Here is a 9,483-nt window from a genome sequence, read left to right as displayed (position 1 = left end):
GAGCTGCCCCCTCACCTGCTCCACCATCCTGTCATGGTACTTCTCTTATAGAAGCCATCAGGCCAGCAGCATCTCCACTACCATCCTCTGCCAGTGCCCCATAGCTAACACCTGTCATGTGCCATGCCACCCCCTGGTGGTCAGCACATATCATTGTAAGTGGTGGAACTTGCTGTTGAACTCCAGGTGGAACTTGTAGCTGGACAAGTGGAATGAAAAGTTAACTAGAAGAGGACACTCTGCCAGGAAAAGGCGGGAGCCTGCGAGCAGACCACGTCAGAACAAAGTCTTGCAAGCAAGACTTATTGTTCAGAGGCAGGACTTTCCTCGACGTGATAAATACTCCATGAGGGCATGAAAAGTTCAGGGGAGGGTGCACTGCTGCAGGTGGAAATAATTTTTGTATAATACAGGAAATTAATAGTGTAATGTGTAACTTAGCTTTGATGATTTCATGAGCATGTTTGTTAATCATTGTCACTTGCTGTACTCCATTGTTGTTTGCTCACCCCCAATAAAAACCAGAAGGGATCAGAGGATCTTTGCTACACGCCTGAGTGAGCGGTAGCCCTCTGCTCTACTTCATCCTACACGCCAAGCTTGCCTCAGTATCTCCGTTCACAAAGAACATCAATAGAACTTCAGTGGAACAAATGCTCAAGGGGACAATTTGCATATTTGGCTTTTATTATATAGGATTATTGATTATATTCCTCTTGCTATAGTCTACATCTCCATGACTATTCTGTCACTATCAATTTGTACTTCTGTTTTCCTTCACCTTTTTAATCAAACCATCATACCCACCTCCTATCTGACAATCATGATAATTTTCTGAGTTTTTTTCTGTTCTGCTTTTCCTTTATTTAGTGTGTTTGTTTTCTTAAATTCAATTGTTGATAGGTATGTATTTATTGACATTTTATTGTTCATATTTTTAATCCCTTCTTCTTACTCTTCTTTTTCTCCCTTTAACACTTCAGGTAATACTGGTTTGGTATTGGTGACTCTTTTACCTTTTTCTTTTCCTGGAGGCTGTTTATATGTCCTTCAACCATAAATAATAGCTTTGCTAGGCAGAGTAATCTTGGTTTCAGGTCCTTGCTTTTCATCACTCTAAATATTACTTGCCAATTCTTTTGGCAGGTTTCTTTGAGAAATCAGCTGAAAGTCTTATGGCAGCTCCCTTATTGGTAAGTAACTGTTTTTTTTTCTTCTTGCTGCTTTTAATATTCTAGTGTCTTTAACCTTTTAAATTGTAATTATGATGTGTCTTAGTGTGGGCTTCTTTGGGTTCATCTTGTTTGGAACTCTCTACCCTATCTGGATTTGTATTCTATTCCCTTCACTCAGTTAGAGAAGTTTTATCTGCCACACATGCATGTGGGGCCAGCCTGTTCAGTATCTCTGCCCCTCTTACCAGTGTCAGTGGCTTCTTTATATCTTTAGTTGTAGAAATTTTGTTAGGCTATATTTCATATGGTTCAGAATGATTGTTGTTCCTTTGTTTAGTTGTATTTATGATGTGGTTGTGGAGAGTGAGAGTAAAATAAAACCTCGATATAACTGTATAGGAATAAACTGTGTTTTGCACTCACATCTGTAAACCTACTTTTTTCCCACGCCGATATATTAAAGACAATAAGAAAAATAATATATGGAAGCATTTTGAAATATTTTTCTTGAGGTATGTGACCAAATAATTTATTATTTAAGATTGAAAGGCAGTCCAATTCTACAAGAAAGGAATTGAAGCCAAGGATTCCCATCAAGATGGCAGCATCAGTAAATGCAGTACAGTAAACCCTCGATTTAAGGAACTTTGAATTTAACAGACAGATTTTCTGGTTCATATATCATATGTGAAAATGAATACCCTATTAATTTTGAAATGTTTTAAACCAAGATTTGCTTATATTGTAATTAATATGCTAAGGCTTTGTTATTCATTGTTATATTTAGCAAATAAGCCATATGTTGGGGAAAAACAAATTAATACTTGTCCTAATTCCTTTCCCATGTTCCTTTTTACACCCAATTCTGCCAAACTGCAAGGGTCAAAGTATCAATTGGGCTTCACATTGTTTTCATATAGGTTTACTAGTACTGGAATTAAGAAGGATAAAAGAGTTTTCCATAAAAAAGTAAGAACATAGTAAGGAAGACATTATAAAATACAGAAAAAATGATTTTAGAGAAAAGGTGTCAAGTTACATTAAATGAAGATAACACAAAAATCAAGCAGAAATCAGTACATAATCCCTAAGATGAAGAAACCTTAATTGGGCATTTTTCATTTTTATATTACCCAATAGGGCAGTGGTTCTCAACCTTCCTAATGCTTTGACCCTATAATAGAATTCCTCATCTTGTGGTGACCCTCAATTTCATTGTTACAAATTGAACATAATTAGAGCATAGTGATTAATCACAAAACAATATGTAATTATATATGTGTTTAAAACAATATGTAATTATATATGTTTTCTGATGGTTTTAGGCGACCCCTGTGAAAGGGTCATTTGACTCCCAAAGGGGTCGCGACCCACAGGTTGAGAACCACTGCAATAGGGGAAGTGGATTTTTAAGTAAAGTCAGAGGAGAATTCACTTTCCTATATTTTTTTAAATTTCTACAGGGGTTTTTGATGTTCTTACTTTAAAAACTCTCAGTACTTAATAATCGGATGATGACTGTGAATATTAATGATATAAAGCTAACATAGATATGTAAATTAGTGATGCAATTTGACAAATTTCTAATGTGTAATTTGCCCCAACCACTCTGTCCAAATCTGTGTTCAAGACCATTAATTCATTTAGGTCTGCATCATTCATTCATGTTTCCCAACTGTGTAACCCAGTACCTGTACATTATTTGGTTTTATTAATATTTTGTTCACAGAAACAAGTAACAAATCAGTATTGTCAAAAGGCATTGTGCTTGTAAACAATTTCTCATTTTCACAAATATGTGCTAATATGTTCATATTATTGAGGCAAATATATTTGCATATTTATTTTACAAATAAGATATATATATATATATACATATACATATACATGGCCCGGTGCATGAAGATTCGTGCATGGGGGTTGGGGGGAAGGTGTCCCCTCAGCCCGACATGCACCCTCTGTCAAGTCCTGTGACCCCAGCTGCTCCGGGCCTAGGCGTGGGCCTACAGGCTTGAGGTGGCCTGGCTCCCGAGGATGCCTGTCCTGGGGACACAGGCCTTTTGGTGTCGGTGTGCACACAAGTGGCCACAGAGTGAGAACCTCCACCGGCGTCTGCCCACGCACTCCAGTGGGGCGAAAGGTTCCCCTGCATCACCATGGCGATGTGGGGGAAGCTCTAGGCCCCACCCCAGCTCCTGGGTGTCCATGAGCACTGCCCTGCCCCACAGCTCCCTGGTGCCCACGCATGCACAAGGGGCCGGAGGGTGGGAACTTCCCCAGCATTGCCATGGTGACACAGGGGAAGTACCTGCCCTGCCCCCACCCCTCATTGGCTGTTAGGTGTGACTTGTGGGCATGGCTTGAGCATAGCAAAGGGATGGCTAATTTGCATGTTTCTTTTTTATTATATAGGATATATATTAGAGGCCTGGTGCAAAAAATTTGTTCACTGGGGGGCAGGGTGTCCCTCAGCCCAGCGTGCTCCCTCTCTAATCTGGGACCCCTTGGGGGATATCCAACAAATTGGGCCTAAACCGGCAGTTGGATATCCCTCTCACAATCTGGGACTGCTGGCTCATAACCGCTCATCAGCCTGCCTGCCTGATTGTCCCTAGCTGCCTCTGCCTACCAACCTGGTTACCCACTAACCACTCCCTTGCCTGCCTAATCGATGCCTAAATGCTCCCCTGCCAGCCTAATTGCCCCCAACTGCCCTCCCCTGCCAGCCGGATAGCCCCTAACTGTCCTCCCTTGCAGGACTGGTCACTCTCAACTGCCCTCCACTGTAGGTTGGTAGCCCCTAACTTTTCTCCACTGTAGGCCTGGTCAACCCTAACTTCCCTCCCCTGGCAGCCATCTTGTGACCACATGGGGGTGGCCATCTTGTACGAGAGTATGACGGTCAATTTGCATATTACCTCTTTGTTATATAGGATATTGCTTATCACATAAATATATTTAGATGAAGATAGAAATTGAGAATTATCTTGCAATCCTAAAACTGTGGAGATGCAGATGGTTATGCCCCATGTTTAAATTTTACCCCACCTGCTAAGCTTTTCTCTATCCTTTTGGGATTATTGATTTTCTTTGCATTTCTAAAGGAATTTTTTTTTGTCTTCAATCCAAACCCATCTCCAATTGCTTCCCTTCTAGATTGATTTTATTCCATTTTACATGGTGCTAAAAATGTTCTACTTCTTAAGAATATAATAAAATATAAACACATCTAAGTAACATCCATCTAACAAATGGTACTTCTCTGTTCTAGTACCATCATTGTCTATTGGTGATTGAACATTATGGTACATATTAATATATGCATAAGATAATTGATAAATTTTTTATATCCCCACAGTTTTGTCATATTGATCAATCTCTGTACCTTAATCATGACCTTCTTTTTTACTATTATTCATAGCCTCAGTAACATTTTCCAAAATGTAACAATCCAAAAAGGCACAATTTTTTACCTTTCAACCAAGTAAAAAATACTAGACTAGGAAATCATAAATGTCATAGATACCACTCAAGATGTGAATACTTTTGTCTTTCTCTCTCTTTGGTACACAGATTGATCAATATGACAAAACTGTGGGGATATAAAAATTTTATCAATTATCTTATGCATATATACACACACAAGTCATAGTATTTCTTTCTTTACACAAAATTCTTGAGTGTCTTACCAGCAGAAAAAGTAATGATTCCATGGTCCTTTTTAGCTGCAGCTGTGTTAATTGAGAGATTGTCTTTTTATTTGGGACAATCCCCTTTTTGTCTCTGGATTCATTGCATTCTAGATATAGTTACCTAGCAGCAAGCCTCTCCCAGTTCTACAGATCATGGCAACTGGTTAAAATTCCTTCTCATTGTGACTCCACCATCTCCAACAAACTTGCCTAAATCGCCAATATGGACAGACCCATATTCAGTAAGTTCTCTGAGGTAAACCAAGGAAGCAAGTGTAGTTATTCATTATCCTTGAGAGTTTACCTGTGGGACAGAGAGGTTGGTAATGTCTTCCAGCTGGATACCTACCAGTGTCTTTCTAATTTTTCTCCAGTTTTGTAAGTTCATTCCAGATCTGCATTTTTTTTCCTCATGGAACTTTTCACTTTCTCTCTGGCTTTCATCACATTTAGTTTCTAAAGAATCTACTTAAAGCTGTGTTATTGACTGTATTTGCTTTTTATGACTGCGGCTCTCCCAATAACAACAGGAGAGCCCAAACAATGCATACTCGGGCATTCCTAGAGCTTCTGGCTCAGGTGAACAAAGAGAATACACCACTGGCTGTTATAATAAACATCACAAAAATGAGTGATTTCATAGAGACTTATTGCCTGACAATTAGAGGATAGAATTCCAAAATCAGCATCCACAATGCCTTACTGTCTCTGAAGATAGTAGGGAAGGATTTATTCTAGGCTTCTCTTTTTGGCTTCATGTAGTTCCTTGCCCTGTGAAAAATGATTCAGTTTTAACAGGATTATTTTCCCCTATCTAAATTTGCAATTTTAAATAGAACATCAGTCACATTGAATTTGGCCACCCACTGCCCCCAATTCTGGTGTTACCAAATGCTGATGAGTTATGTCAGTAATGAGCTTTTCCCAAATGGGAACATTTTTTGAGATTAAATATGGTGGCAGAGGAAATGCAATCTCACAGACATGCTCCCAGGACCAAACTGGAATTACAACTGAAATACATTAGAACCACCCTGAAAAAGGATCTGAGGACAAACTGTAGAACAAGCATGTCAAAGTCGCAGCTGGCAGGCCCCATGCCTCATTTATTCTGCTTGCTGTGTGTTGACATGCTTGCTGTAGAGTATTCTGATAACCAAGAATGGAAAGTGGAGATCGCATAGAGTCTGGTAGGAGGGGCAAAGTTGCTAAAGGGCTGGCCAGGCTCCCACAGACAGCAGCTGAAATACCAGAGAGATATCTCAGATGGGGAGTTTGCCAATGAGAACTCCGGGGTCTAATCCCCAAGCTGCCATCCCTCCAGAAGAGAGCACCGGAAGTGATAAAGGAGCCCCCATAAAATCTGTCTGTGTAAAAGAGCTGGGTTGCAGTCTGCCAGAGAGAGAAGGCTGGAAATGTAGTCACCCTCTTATATGGGTCAAGCACAAACTTCCCCATGTAGCCACTCATCTTGGCCTCTCACAGAGGGAGGGCAGAGAAGACTGGAGCTTTCTGAATAGAAGCCAGGATCAGGAGCTCTGGGGTTAAAGCTCAGAAGGCAGACACCTTGGTTTCCTGTGCTAAGTTATGCCCTCATGCAGTGGAGGCCATCTTTCTCAGATAAACATGTATTATCTTGACATTTTGCCTGAGTGGAAGACAGCTGACCCACTCTATTGTAAAATTTCCTGACACACCCTGTGGAGTTTCTGAGACCCATTAAGAGACTGAGAATAACAATTATCCTCTATGCTGAAGCAATTATCCCACCCTATGGGCAATCTTTAACCCTATCCCTGGAAGATTGCCTGAGGTCTATTCAAGGCTGAATCCAATCAGTCTGCAGGCAGAGGTGGTTCACTGGAGGCTTTGGGTCTTTGGATAATCTAATTAGTAAGAAAAAACAGTTTGGTTCCCCACCACAGACACCAACCCAGACTGCTCAGTGAGCAAAATCTAGCAGGACCCATAAACGCCTGCAGCTAACACCTGAAGGACCAACTCCATGGGTGAAAGTACAGCTCAGAACAGGGTCCATCACAGTGGGAGACTCTAGGCAGACCCAGCCTCCAAACTAAGGAGACCCTGACCATTGAACAGCTGGCACAACAACATTGGGGTCAAACCTTCCTGGCAGCAAGTCAAAGGGGAGATCCCTCCCACACATGGGACATCAATAACCAAGTACCAATTACAGCAGTAGAGCCCAAACAACACACACAAGGGGCTATCCTAGAGCATCCTGCTCAGGTGAACTAAGAGACTACACCACTGGAACCCTCAAGAGACTTTCTACATAAGGCCATCCCATAAGACTGGGAGGCATAGCAGATCTATAATACAAAGAAGCAAACACAGAAAGATAGCTAAAATGGGCAGACAACAAAATAATCCCCAAATATTATAAAAGAATCTCTAGAAAAAGAGCTAAATGAAATGGATGCAAGCAACACATCAGACATGATTTTAAAACAAAAGTTATAAAGCTGATTAATGAACTTAGTGCAAATTACAGGAGCATGAAAAGAGAAATAGAGACCATTAATAAGAATCAGATAGAAATGAAGAATGACATATCTGGATGATATGAAGAACACACTGGATGGGATTAAAAGTAAACTGGATGAAGTAGAGGACCGAATCAGTGATTGGGAAGACAAGGTAGAAATAAATACTCAATTAGAGCAGCAAATAGAAAAAAGAAATAAAAAGCAGAATGATAGTTTAAGGGAGTTAGGGACAATGTAACAACATCTGCATTAAAGGAATACTAGAGAGGGTATACAATGAGCAAGTTTATATAACCTGTTTAAAGAAATAATGAAAGAAAATTTCCTCAACTGAGTGAAGGAAAATGTCACATAAGTTTAGGAATTAAAGAGTCCCAATCAAGATGAACCCAAAGAGACCCACACATAGACACATCATAATTAAAATGGAAATTAATAGGACAAAGAAAGGATCTTAAAGGCAGCAAGATAGACAGCAAAACTGACTTCTCAAGAGAAACACTTCAGGCCAGAAGGAAGTGGTATGAAGTACTCAAAATAATGAAAAGCAAGGGCCGAAATACAAGAGTACTCTATCCAGTGAGGCTATCATTTAAAATTGAAGGTAAATGAAAAGCTTTCCAGACCAAAAAATGTTGAAGGAGTACATTGCCAGCAAATTAGCAATCCAATAAATGTTAAAGGGACAGCTTTAAGAAGAAGAAAAGGAGAAAGGGAGGACCATAGGAATAAAGAAATTAAAAATGGCAATACATAAATACCTATCCATAATAACCTTAAATTTAAATGGACTAAATGCTCTAGACAAAAGACAAAGGGTGTTTGAATGGATAAGAAAATATGATATATTTAGATATTACCTATGAGAGAAGCACCTCAGAATAAATGACTCATACAGACTGAGAGTGAAGGGATGGGAAAATATATTCCATCCAAATGGGAAGTGAAGAAAAGCTGAAGTAGCAATACTCATATCAAACAAAAAAGACTTCAAAACAAAGACCAAAACAAGAAATAAAGAAGACCACTTCATAATACTAAAGGGAATGATTAAATAAGAAAATATAATTCTTATAAACACATATGCACCCAGTATAGTAGCATCCAAGTATATTAAAAAAAACTCTTGATGGACTTTAAAAGACAAATTGACAGCCATACAGTCATACTGGGGACTTTAACACCACACTGACATATTGGATAGATCTTCCAGACAAAAAATTAACAAGAAAATAGAGACCTTATATGACACACTAGGTCAGATGGATCTAACCAATATTTACAGAACATTTAACCCCAAAGCAATAATATATATATTCTCTTCAAGTGCACATGGAACATTTTCAAAGATATACCACTTGTTAGGGTACAGAATAAGTCTATAAAAATTCAAGAAGGTTGATATAATACCAAGCACCATCTTAGATCATGATGGCATGAAGTTAGAAATCAACTACAACATAAAAAATTAAAACCACTCAAATACATGGAAGCTAAACAGCATGATATTAAACAATGAATGGGTTACCAATGAGATCAAGCAAGAAATTAAAATTTTTTTGGAAACAAATAAAAATGAACAGACAACTACTTCCAAACTATGGCACATGGTGAAGGCAGTCCTGAGAGGGAAGTTTATAGCACTATAGGCCTACCTCACGAAACAAGTTAAAACACTAATAAACTATCTAACCCTACAACTAAATGAACTAGAAAGAGAACAGCAAGAAAAGCTCAGAGTAAGTAGAAGGAAGGAAATAATAAAGATAAGAGTAGAAATAAATGACATAGAGGCTAAAGAAATTAGTACAAAAGTTCAATAAATCCAACAGGCTCTTTGAAAAAATAAACAAAATTGATGAACCCCTAGCCAGACTCAACAAGAAACAAAAAGAGAAGACTGAAATAAATAAAATCAGAAATTAAATAGGCAATATAACAATGGACACCACAGAAATACCAAGGATTGTAAGCAAATACTATGAACAACTATGTGCCAACAAACTGGACAACCGGGGGTGAAATGGACAAATTCCTGGAAATATACAGTCTTCAAACTCAGTCAAGAAAAATCAGAATACCCAAGTAGGTCAATAACAATAGATG

The sequence above is a fragment of the Myotis yumanensis genome, unplaced genomic scaffold (assembly GCF_028538775.1).
Source record: "Myotis yumanensis isolate MYYU_CA2020_CCGP unplaced genomic scaffold, mMyoYum1.0.hap1 SCAF_5, whole genome shotgun sequence".
Classification (NCBI taxonomy): Eukaryota; Metazoa; Chordata; class Mammalia; order Chiroptera; family Vespertilionidae; genus Myotis; species Myotis yumanensis.
This window is presented reverse-complemented; position numbering follows the sequence as displayed.